Here is a 9,349-nt window from a genome sequence, read left to right as displayed (position 1 = left end):
CTGTGTGGAGAGTCCACTGGTAATTCTCCAAGCTACCACATGTGCAGGATACAGTGCTTACTGAAGGGTAAATGATTAGAATTGGTTAAGTTGGAGGTAGTTTGGAGGAGGATTGTTTTTCTACTGGCATTGTTTATAACTTCTGGCATAGCAAAAAGCAGCCAACTACCTGGGCATAGCAGTACTTGCCTTTATACCCAACACTTGGGAGGCAGAAGCTCTCGGTGAGTTTGATGTCAGCCTTGTGTACATAGAGACTGAGTGAAAGGCCAGCTATGGCTGTACAGTGAGAAACTGTTTTGAAACAGAAAAGAAAGGAAGGGGAAAGCAAAAAAGGGAAGGAAGGAAGTGGAGAAAAGGAAGAAGAAAGGAAGGGAAGGGGGAAAAGGAGGCCAGCAGGCAGGAAGAAAAAGCTGCCAACTTATGACCATTTGAGTATTGTGTTAACTTCCTGGCAGATGTGTCCTCTACATCAGGAAGGGATTGCCCTGTGTCCACACATCACTGACTTTCATCTGTGCCCCCAAACATGCCTTGTATAGTATAGTTTGGTGCCAGGTACATCCACCAGCAAAAACAGAAGTATGCTGGACTCATCCCCATCTTTGTGTGTTCACCAGCATCCACTGGGTGCGAAGCAGATCCAAGGGTGTTCCAATCACTAAAGTAACAATTGCCCGATCACGGTGCATGGTCAAGATGCTTCCCACTGCTGTTATGCAGCCCGGTTAGCTGCAAGTTGAATCTCACTAATACTACAGGGACTTGTTTACTCATCTAATGCAGAGAAAACTCAGCTGTCCTTAAGTGACCCTCAGCATTAGTTCAGTCTTAATATCCAGTCTTCTCTTTCCCCAGGGCTCTCAGCAGTTCTGTACTCCAGAATTTCTGGGATGCCACCAAAGTTTGTGTCCCAAGTAAAGAATCAGGAACCTTTCACGTCCATCATATGGATTTGCTTTGTAAATAGGATTATAGAGTGGGTGTCTTAGGGTTTCTATTGCTCCAATGAAACACCATGACCAAAAAAAAAAACTAGTTGAGGATGAAAAGGTTTATTCCACATTGCTGTTCATCACCAAAGAAAGTGAAGACAATAACTCAGACAGGGCAGGAACCTGGAGGCAGGAGCTGATGCAGAGGCCATGGAGGGGTGCTGCTTACTGGCTTGTTCACCCTGGCTTGCTCAACCTGCTTTCTTATAGAACCCAGGACCACCAGCCCAGGGATGACACCACCCACAATGGGCTGGACTTCTCTCCATTCATCACTAATTGAGAAAATGTCTTACAGCTGGATCTTATAGAGACATTTCCTCAACTGAGTCAACTGAGTCTCCTTCCTCTCCAATGACTCTAGCTTGTGTCAAGTTGACACAAAAACAGCCAGGACAGTCAGTAAAGCTGTGATAACAAGCCCAGTGACAAACCTTTTGAGAATAGGGTGTTCTATATTGGGGTGTGTTGGGCAATGCTCCACCCGGGGGTCGCGGGCAGCGGCTTGGGCATGAGCAAGAGCAGACCCGGGGCGCAGGGCGCAGGCTCCGAGGCCGTTCGTTCGCGTGGTGGGGTTTGAATAGTGTATACGCTGCCAGTGACCACAGAGTCTCGAGAGCAGAGATGCCAGGACTCTGCGCACCCAGCATGACACTGCATCCAGTGGTACACGGCGCACAGGCCGCTGTTGTCAAGAGAAGGTGTCCTGCAGGCCGCTAGAGTAAAAAGAGCACAAGGGTGGACGGAAAAGGCTTCTCTCCTTCCCCCGCTCCGCTGTGCAGGTTTTGACTTACACAATGAGTCCAGGATTTCAAGAGACATGTGGAGATTTAAGACATGTAGATTTATTGACATGGTGGTGGGTTAGGATAGTGATGAGCTCTCCCAAAAAATGCCAAGAGAGGTCTCCTTATATTAAAAGCAGGAGAGGGGCAGGGCCAAGGCCTTTAGGTAAATCTTGAGGCAGAGACCTGTTTCCCCCCGCCCTCTACCTGGGCCTTAAGTTATGTGGAGATCTCCTGTCAGGTCTCTGGGGGCGTGGCCAAACACTCCAGGGTTCCACAGCCCCACAGGGGTGGGAGTGTTCTATCCTGGGATCTAGGGTCTCCATGACTTCTGCACACCACATCTCTGACCCCTGTCCATCCTGCTCCTATGGCCCATCCTGATAAGGGAACGATGGATGTTATTTCTTATAATTACAGATGGGGAATGAGACCTCATGAGTTTAAGGGAGCTTCTGTCTGGATGAGCATAGACTATCGCATCTTTTTAAGGAATGGCAGGTTCTCTATCTAGAACTAAAACACAAAACCCCAAATTCAAATAACAAGAGAAGGTACATCACCTATGACAATTCTCATACCTATAGCAAATGGGGAAGGGAGAAATGATTAGGTTCTCCCTACACATAGCATTTCATGTAGACGAATGCATGCATATATGCTACAGCACATGTGTGGAGAGCAGAAGATAACATGTAGAAGGCAATTCTTGCCTTCTCCCATATAAGTCCTGGGGATGGAACTCATGTCAGGTTTGGCAGCAAGTACTTTCACCTATAGACCCACCTCACTGGTTCTCTTACCATCTTAAAATCATATCTTTTGTTGTCAATGTAGGTATCAAATTGTATAGTTTTGCAAAAGAGTGAAGTTATTACTAATACAGGAGAAGCAGCAGTGGTATGATTATGGACAGGTTACAACAGAAAGAAAAAGATAGTCACAGAAATCCCTCCCATACATTGTAAGTCACAAAACATTTAACAAGTGATAACAGTATGTTATCACCTACTAGTGCCAGGCATTGTTTTAGGCTTGGGGGAAGGAGGGTAGAATAAAGCCTCCTGTTTTCATGGAGTTTGGTTACAGTAGAAGATACAAAATTAAGACATAAATAAATAAAGGACAAATTGGAACTATCTTTATAAATTCTTTGGGCTTAACAAAGAAAGAAGACTGAAGAATTTGGCATGGAGGTGGGTGTAGTTTTTACAACATAATGAATCATGGTCATAGCAATGGAGGGATGTGACAGGAGGCAAAAGGGGACCACATAGCCATCAAGAAAGGAGCTGAACATGGTGTAAAACAGCACCTTCGGATGCCACTAAGGAATGAGCTAGTCAGAGCCTGCCCACCCACCTGCCCGCCCGCCTGCCCGCCCGCCCGCCTGCCTGCCTGCTACCCAGACCACGGTCCTCCAGCACAACTGACAATAATATAATGATTTCTGCTTCTCAAACCCAATGTCTTGATAAAAGCCAACATACTTTGAATCTTTTTTTATTATTTATGTATTTTATATATGAGTACTCTGTTTACATGCATGCTTGCACATGCTGGCTTCTGATCTCCACGCATGTCCTGTGGCATGTACACATGCTTTCGTCTACATGCACACACACACACACAGGTGTGTATGGGGAGAACACAGTCATTTCTCCCATTCCCATTTGCTTCAGGTATGGGAATTTACATAGGTGATGTAGTTTTACAGTTTCTTTCATTGTTTGAATCTGGGGTTTTGTGTTTTAGTTCTAGATAGAGAACCTGCCATTCCTTAAAAAGATGCGATAGTCTATGCTCATCCAGACAGAAGCTCCCTTAAACTCATGAGGCCTCATTCCCCATCTGTAATTATAAGAAATAACATCCATCGTTCCCTTATCAGGATGGGCCATAGGAGCAGGATGGACAGGGGTCAGAGATGTGGTGTGCAGAAGTCATGGAGACCCTAGATCCCAGGATAGAACACTCCCACCCCAATATAGAACACCCTTATTCTCAAAAGGTTTGTCACTGGGCTTGTTATCACAGCTTTACTGACTGTCCTGGCTGTTTTTGTGTCAACTTGACACAAGCTAGAGTCATTGGAGAGGAAGGAGACTCAGTTGACTCAGTTGAGGAAATGTCTCTGTAAGATCCAGCTGTAAGACATTTTCTCAATTAGTGATGAGTGGAGAGAAGTCCAGCCCATTGTGGGTGGTGCCATCCCTGGGCTGGTGGTCCTGGGTTCTATAAGAAAGCAGGTTGAGCAAGCCAGGGTGAGCAAGCCAGTAAGCAGCGCCCCTCCGTGGCCTCCGCATCAGCCTGCATATGCCAGAAGAGTGCATCCGATCACATTAATGGATGGCTGTGAACTGGCAAGTGGTTGCTGCAAATTGAACTCAGGACCTCTGGAAGAGCAGCTAGCCATCCTTCGCCTGATAAAATCAAACATACTTTAAAACAACTGCTGTAATTTTACAAAACACCAGAAATCCTAAATTTCACTAGCGAACCTACCTTCTGAAATGGGAAAGTCCACAGGGCTAAAGGATAATGGTACTTGAAGCAGTGCACTTTGGGTAAGACCACTTCTCAACAGGTTAAAGTCCTGCTCGGGTTAGTTTTCCGTTTCCTTCAGCAGTCATTTAGTATGGCTGGAAGTCAGAAATTGGAAATTTATAGCCATGAACTGCCTTGGAGAAGGCCTTCAGGAAACTGTGAGAGTGTTTTTGATTCTATGAGGTACTGACACATGGACCAGCCCTGATCCTGAGTTACTGAGGTCAATTGTCACCCTGCAGGGTATGGGGTACAAAATGGAAAGAGCTATGCATTAGGTGGCAGCATTGGGCTGCTTCTTTAAAAACCAAGCAAACGACGTTTGTACTTGTTGTGTATGTGTGTGTACATGTTTGTATATGTGTTCGTGTTTACATGATTGTGCATATGTTTGTATGTGTGCACATGTTTGTATGTGTGGTTTTATGTGTGTTTGTATGCATGTATGTTTGTATGTGTGTGTTTATGTATATGCACGTGCAACAATGATCATACAGACGTCACAGACACTACCAGCAGGAGTAATTGGTTCTTTCCATTCACAATGTGGGTCCAGGGAATCAAATCCAAGTACTCAGCTTGTCAGCAAGCATCATCATCTGCTGAGCCATCTCACCAGCCCCACTAGGCTATGCCTAAGAATCACATTGTCCACGTGGGTAAGCAGAACATGCACTTTCAAACAGCCCCTCAGCTCAGCCATGAGAGATAACAGCAGTAATGAATGAAGAAAACCATAAGGATTCTGGTCATGTGGGTAAAGAAGCAGAGTCAGAAGTTTCTTGAGCTTAGATAATAGAATGCTGGGAGTGTGTGTATGCATTATTTTCCCATATTTATATGAATATGTATTGATACTCTGTACAGCAGTTCACACACGTAACATGCTCAAATAGTATAATATCCTTTACTTCTCTTTAAAGATTTATTTTTATTATTTTTATCTGTACAAGTGTTTATCAGCATGCATGTATGTGCACCGTGTGTGCCTGGTATCCTTGGAAGTCAGAAGAAGGTGTCAAAGTCACGTGATTTGCAAACTGCCATGTCGTTGGTTCTGGGAACTGAACCCAGGTTCTCAGTAAGAGCAACAAGTGCTCTTAACCACTGAGCCAGCTCCTCAGCCCCCACTCATTGCTCTTGAAATTAAGTGGAAACCAAGTAAGTTACATATTCAATGCCACTCAAAGTTTTAAGTCCTGGTCTCCAGAAGGACATCTTGCTAATCATTAAACTAGTGTTTAATGTATGCCACACAAATGCAGTGTGTTGGGGTAGTTCTGTGCCTAGAGAGCTAAAAGAGGTGGGTACCATAGACAGCTCAGCCGTTCCTATGGCTAATCCTATGTACTGTCTTCTTAATCCTCAAATAACACCCGAAAAAGTTTATTCTTTCAGGAATGCCATTGTACAAAAGAGAAACCGTGGGGCTGGGGAAGGGTAAATGCTACAACTAACCTCTGTACCTGCGTTGGGAGCCACCTTTCTTCTGCATCTGACACAACACCTAACAAGCAGACAAACCTAGCTCACTGGTATTTGCAAAGCGAAGCCTCACATCTACTCTTTCCCTGGGTGACCCTCCTAATACACAGGACACTGAACCACGTTGCCCCCATTGGTCTGCAGCCATCTTTGCTCTAGTGAGGAAATGTGGCCATAGCTTTCCATCTTTCCTCCTTCACCCTCCCTACCTTTCCCAGTCGGTAGCATCCCACCATTGTGTGCTTCCAAGCAACCCTGACAAGGATGCCTCTTAGTCACCTTGAGTCCCACAAACAACAACAAAATTATTCACTCAAATTTCAAAGTCGATTTATGTTGGTGAGACCAACGTAAATGTGAGTCTTTGAAATGTCTCCCTCGGGGACAGGGGCTGTGGGTTGTAGAGGTTAATTGTCAGAAAGTTTAATTGTTACTCTGCAACTCCAGGTTTCTCATGTGCTGGGCACACCATAGGTGCTAATAGTGAGGAAATCTGACTGCAACTCTGCCGCTCTCTTCATTAAGCTAATGGAACATTTTCCTCTCATTTTCTCCCCAGGGCGGCTGTAGGAGTACAGCCTTATAATTGTTGCTCTTACTGTAATTGGAGGTGGTGGGAGGACCTATAATCTTATTGTCTTTTCTGTGTGGTTGTAGTTTATTTATGACCTATTGATAATTCCCAGCCAGCAGCAGAAAACTCAGTGAGTTCTGCATTAGCACTCCCTCCCAGGAAAGCGACTACTCAACAAAGACTGTTATTAGCTGAAAAGAACACCTACCAGGGATGGCCCACCACACCAAATATAAACTCCCTTCCTGCAGGGATTGACCCACCAGGGATGGCCCACCATACCAAATATAAACTCCCTTCCTGCAGGGATTGACCCTTCTAGGTATCATGGGTTGGTTTTTCTTTTTTCTTTTTCACTAGAACTTCTAAAGCCTTAATCTGTACCCTTATTTAGAGGTGAAAGCTAAGCTTCGTCAACCATTTTGAGAGGCTGTCTATAGTTATCACACACCTCCCTCCAAGTGATGGGAGTTGTATTTAGCCATTGAATGGGTTGGAGTATTGTAAACAGGGGGAAAAAAAAAAAACATCATCAGCCTCCACTCCCTGGCCTGGGATGCTGCCTTGTGCTGAGTACAGGCTGGAACCAGCAAGCCCTTCCCCGAAAGGTACAGAAGTGCAAACACTAGCATTTCAATGTTTCTTGTTGAACGAATCCATGTACCACCATTGACAAGCTGCAGTGTTTTGTTTTTTCAGAGCATTGAATATTTTCTAAAAACTTTCCGCAATCCATATGTGTTATATTTGGTCTGTGTTAGATGAAGACAACTTACATGTTGAAGATTTTTCTGGTTAAAGTAATTACCATTTGTGTATTGTCTTTTAATTTTGGACAAGAACATTTCTTCTGAGCTACATACACAAAGCCCACAGGTATAAAACCTTTCCTTGGCACCCACGAAACTGTACCATTGTGTTCCTGCCTCAACCTGGACACTGATGATGGATAGTATGTGTATTGGTTTTGTTGTAGGATCTTCCTGGAATAATAAGTATTCCTGCACCGAGGAGAGCAGAAGAGGTGTCATCACTGTTGGGCTGAAGCCAGAAGAGTTCTTGAGAGGCTTTGGTACTGGGTCTGGTTTGTATACTCTAAAATCACAAGGTGGGTTAGAGTATCAAGGGAAACAAGCAAGACTTTAGAGAAATTTTACGTGGCAGTCAGCAGCAGATTGTTAGGGGCAATGACCATTGCTTCAGCCATTTTTCCAGGCCATTCTGAGGTAGCAAGTGACCGCATGCTTGGCAAACAGGCAGTACAGGCAGTGCTTTAAGTAAATCACTAAATAAATCTACAAATCAGTATCTAATTAATTGGCCTATTCTACCTCATTCTACTTTATTTTTGTGACACCGTGACCAAATCCTCTCCAGGAGTGACTTAAAAGAAGAAAGGTTCGTTTGACTCACAGTTGCAGTCAGTCCCTTAAGTGGGGAAAAGACGGAAGAGTGGCTTAATCTGTGGTGTTGGGTTGTGGCAACCAGGAAGCAAAGAAGCAAGTTGGAACCAGGGGAGGGTATAACCATCAAAGGAATGCCCTCTTGTGATCTATTTTTGCCAGGCAGGTCCCACCCTACCTTCTACAGGATTGTAAAATAGTATAAGATGGGGACTTAGCATTTTAAACATGAGTCCATGTTTAAAATACAGTATATATGAATGTTTAAAACTAATAAACTATATATTAACATTTATCAGGTGTCCAAGAAATCAGAAAGCACAATGCTTAGAGTCTTCATGAATATTTCATTTTATACTTCTGTGGTGGGCGGAATAATTGCCTCCCAAAATGTGCATGTTCTAAAACCCACAACCTGTGATTATGTTCTCTTAGATGGCAAGGACCTTGCAGATGTCATTAAATTAGGAATCCTAAGATGGAAAATCAACACTAGTGTCTTCTGGGGACCTGTTTCCTAATGTGTTGACCTGAACTGGCTTTTCATTGTAACCTCACATACGGTTTGGATCTGAAATGTCTTCCAAAGGCATATGTGTTGAATTCAGGATTGGCTTCAGTGTGGCAGTGTTTATGGGTGGGACTGTGGGGAAGTAATTAGATCTCAGGGGCTCTGATCTCATCAATGAATTCATCCTCAGATGGAGTCATAAGTGCATTGACTTCTGGGAGTTAGTAGAGACTATAGGAAATGGGGCCTACTTGGAAGAAGTAAGAAGATGTGTGCCCTCAGGCGGTGTTTTGTCTATAGTCTGCCCTTGCTTTGAGGTCACCGTGAAGAGAAAAACCTTTCTTTCTATGTGCACTGTGATGTTCTCTCTTTCCATGGTCCAGAAACAATGGTTCCAAGTGACCATTAACCACCAAGATAAACTTTCTCCTCCTATAGTTGATTTTCTGTCATTTTGGCACAATAGCAAAAACAAAACAACCTACCTCATATAATTAGAAAGAGAAAGAACTCTCTGGGCCCTCGCCTGAAGAACAATTACTTCCATTCACGGTGGTATGTCTTCACAGCCTCTATATCACCTAAAGTCCACACTTCTCAAAGTTTCTAATACATGACTCTGGGGAGGAACATCTACCTTCTGTCTATGGCAAATGCTAACATAGCTTCCAGCCACTTTGCAAAGCAAAGCCACCATCTTGGTGATGGGGAAAGGTATATTTAAAGGTGTCCAAATGGTTTGGTTCACCTTTCTGCCTCTGCCATGCAGAGGGATGGCTGTCTTTGAGTGTATCTGAACTGTCTTTTGAAAAATATGGATGCTCTGCAGGCTTTGAAAAGGCTACAAAACGCAATGTTAGCTGTCCCTCTTAAGATTCAACCTGCTGTCTTCAACAGATAACTTGTTAATAAACTTAGATAAGTTTTTCATTTTCTAAAATTGTGTTCAATTAGATCTAGACATGTAGTGTGGTGGTGTCGAATGTGCCCAGCATGTAAGAGGTCCCGGGTTCCATGCAAGCACCAGAAAAACTAACCAAAGCAAAAGA

This window comes from Grammomys surdaster, unplaced genomic scaffold (genome assembly GCF_004785775.1).
Source record: "Grammomys surdaster isolate TR1022 unplaced genomic scaffold, NIH_TR_1.0 126198, whole genome shotgun sequence".
Taxonomy (NCBI): domain Eukaryota; kingdom Metazoa; phylum Chordata; class Mammalia; order Rodentia; family Muridae; genus Grammomys; species Grammomys surdaster.
The sequence above is the reverse complement of the archived record's forward strand: the minus strand, read 5'-3'. Positions refer to the sequence as shown.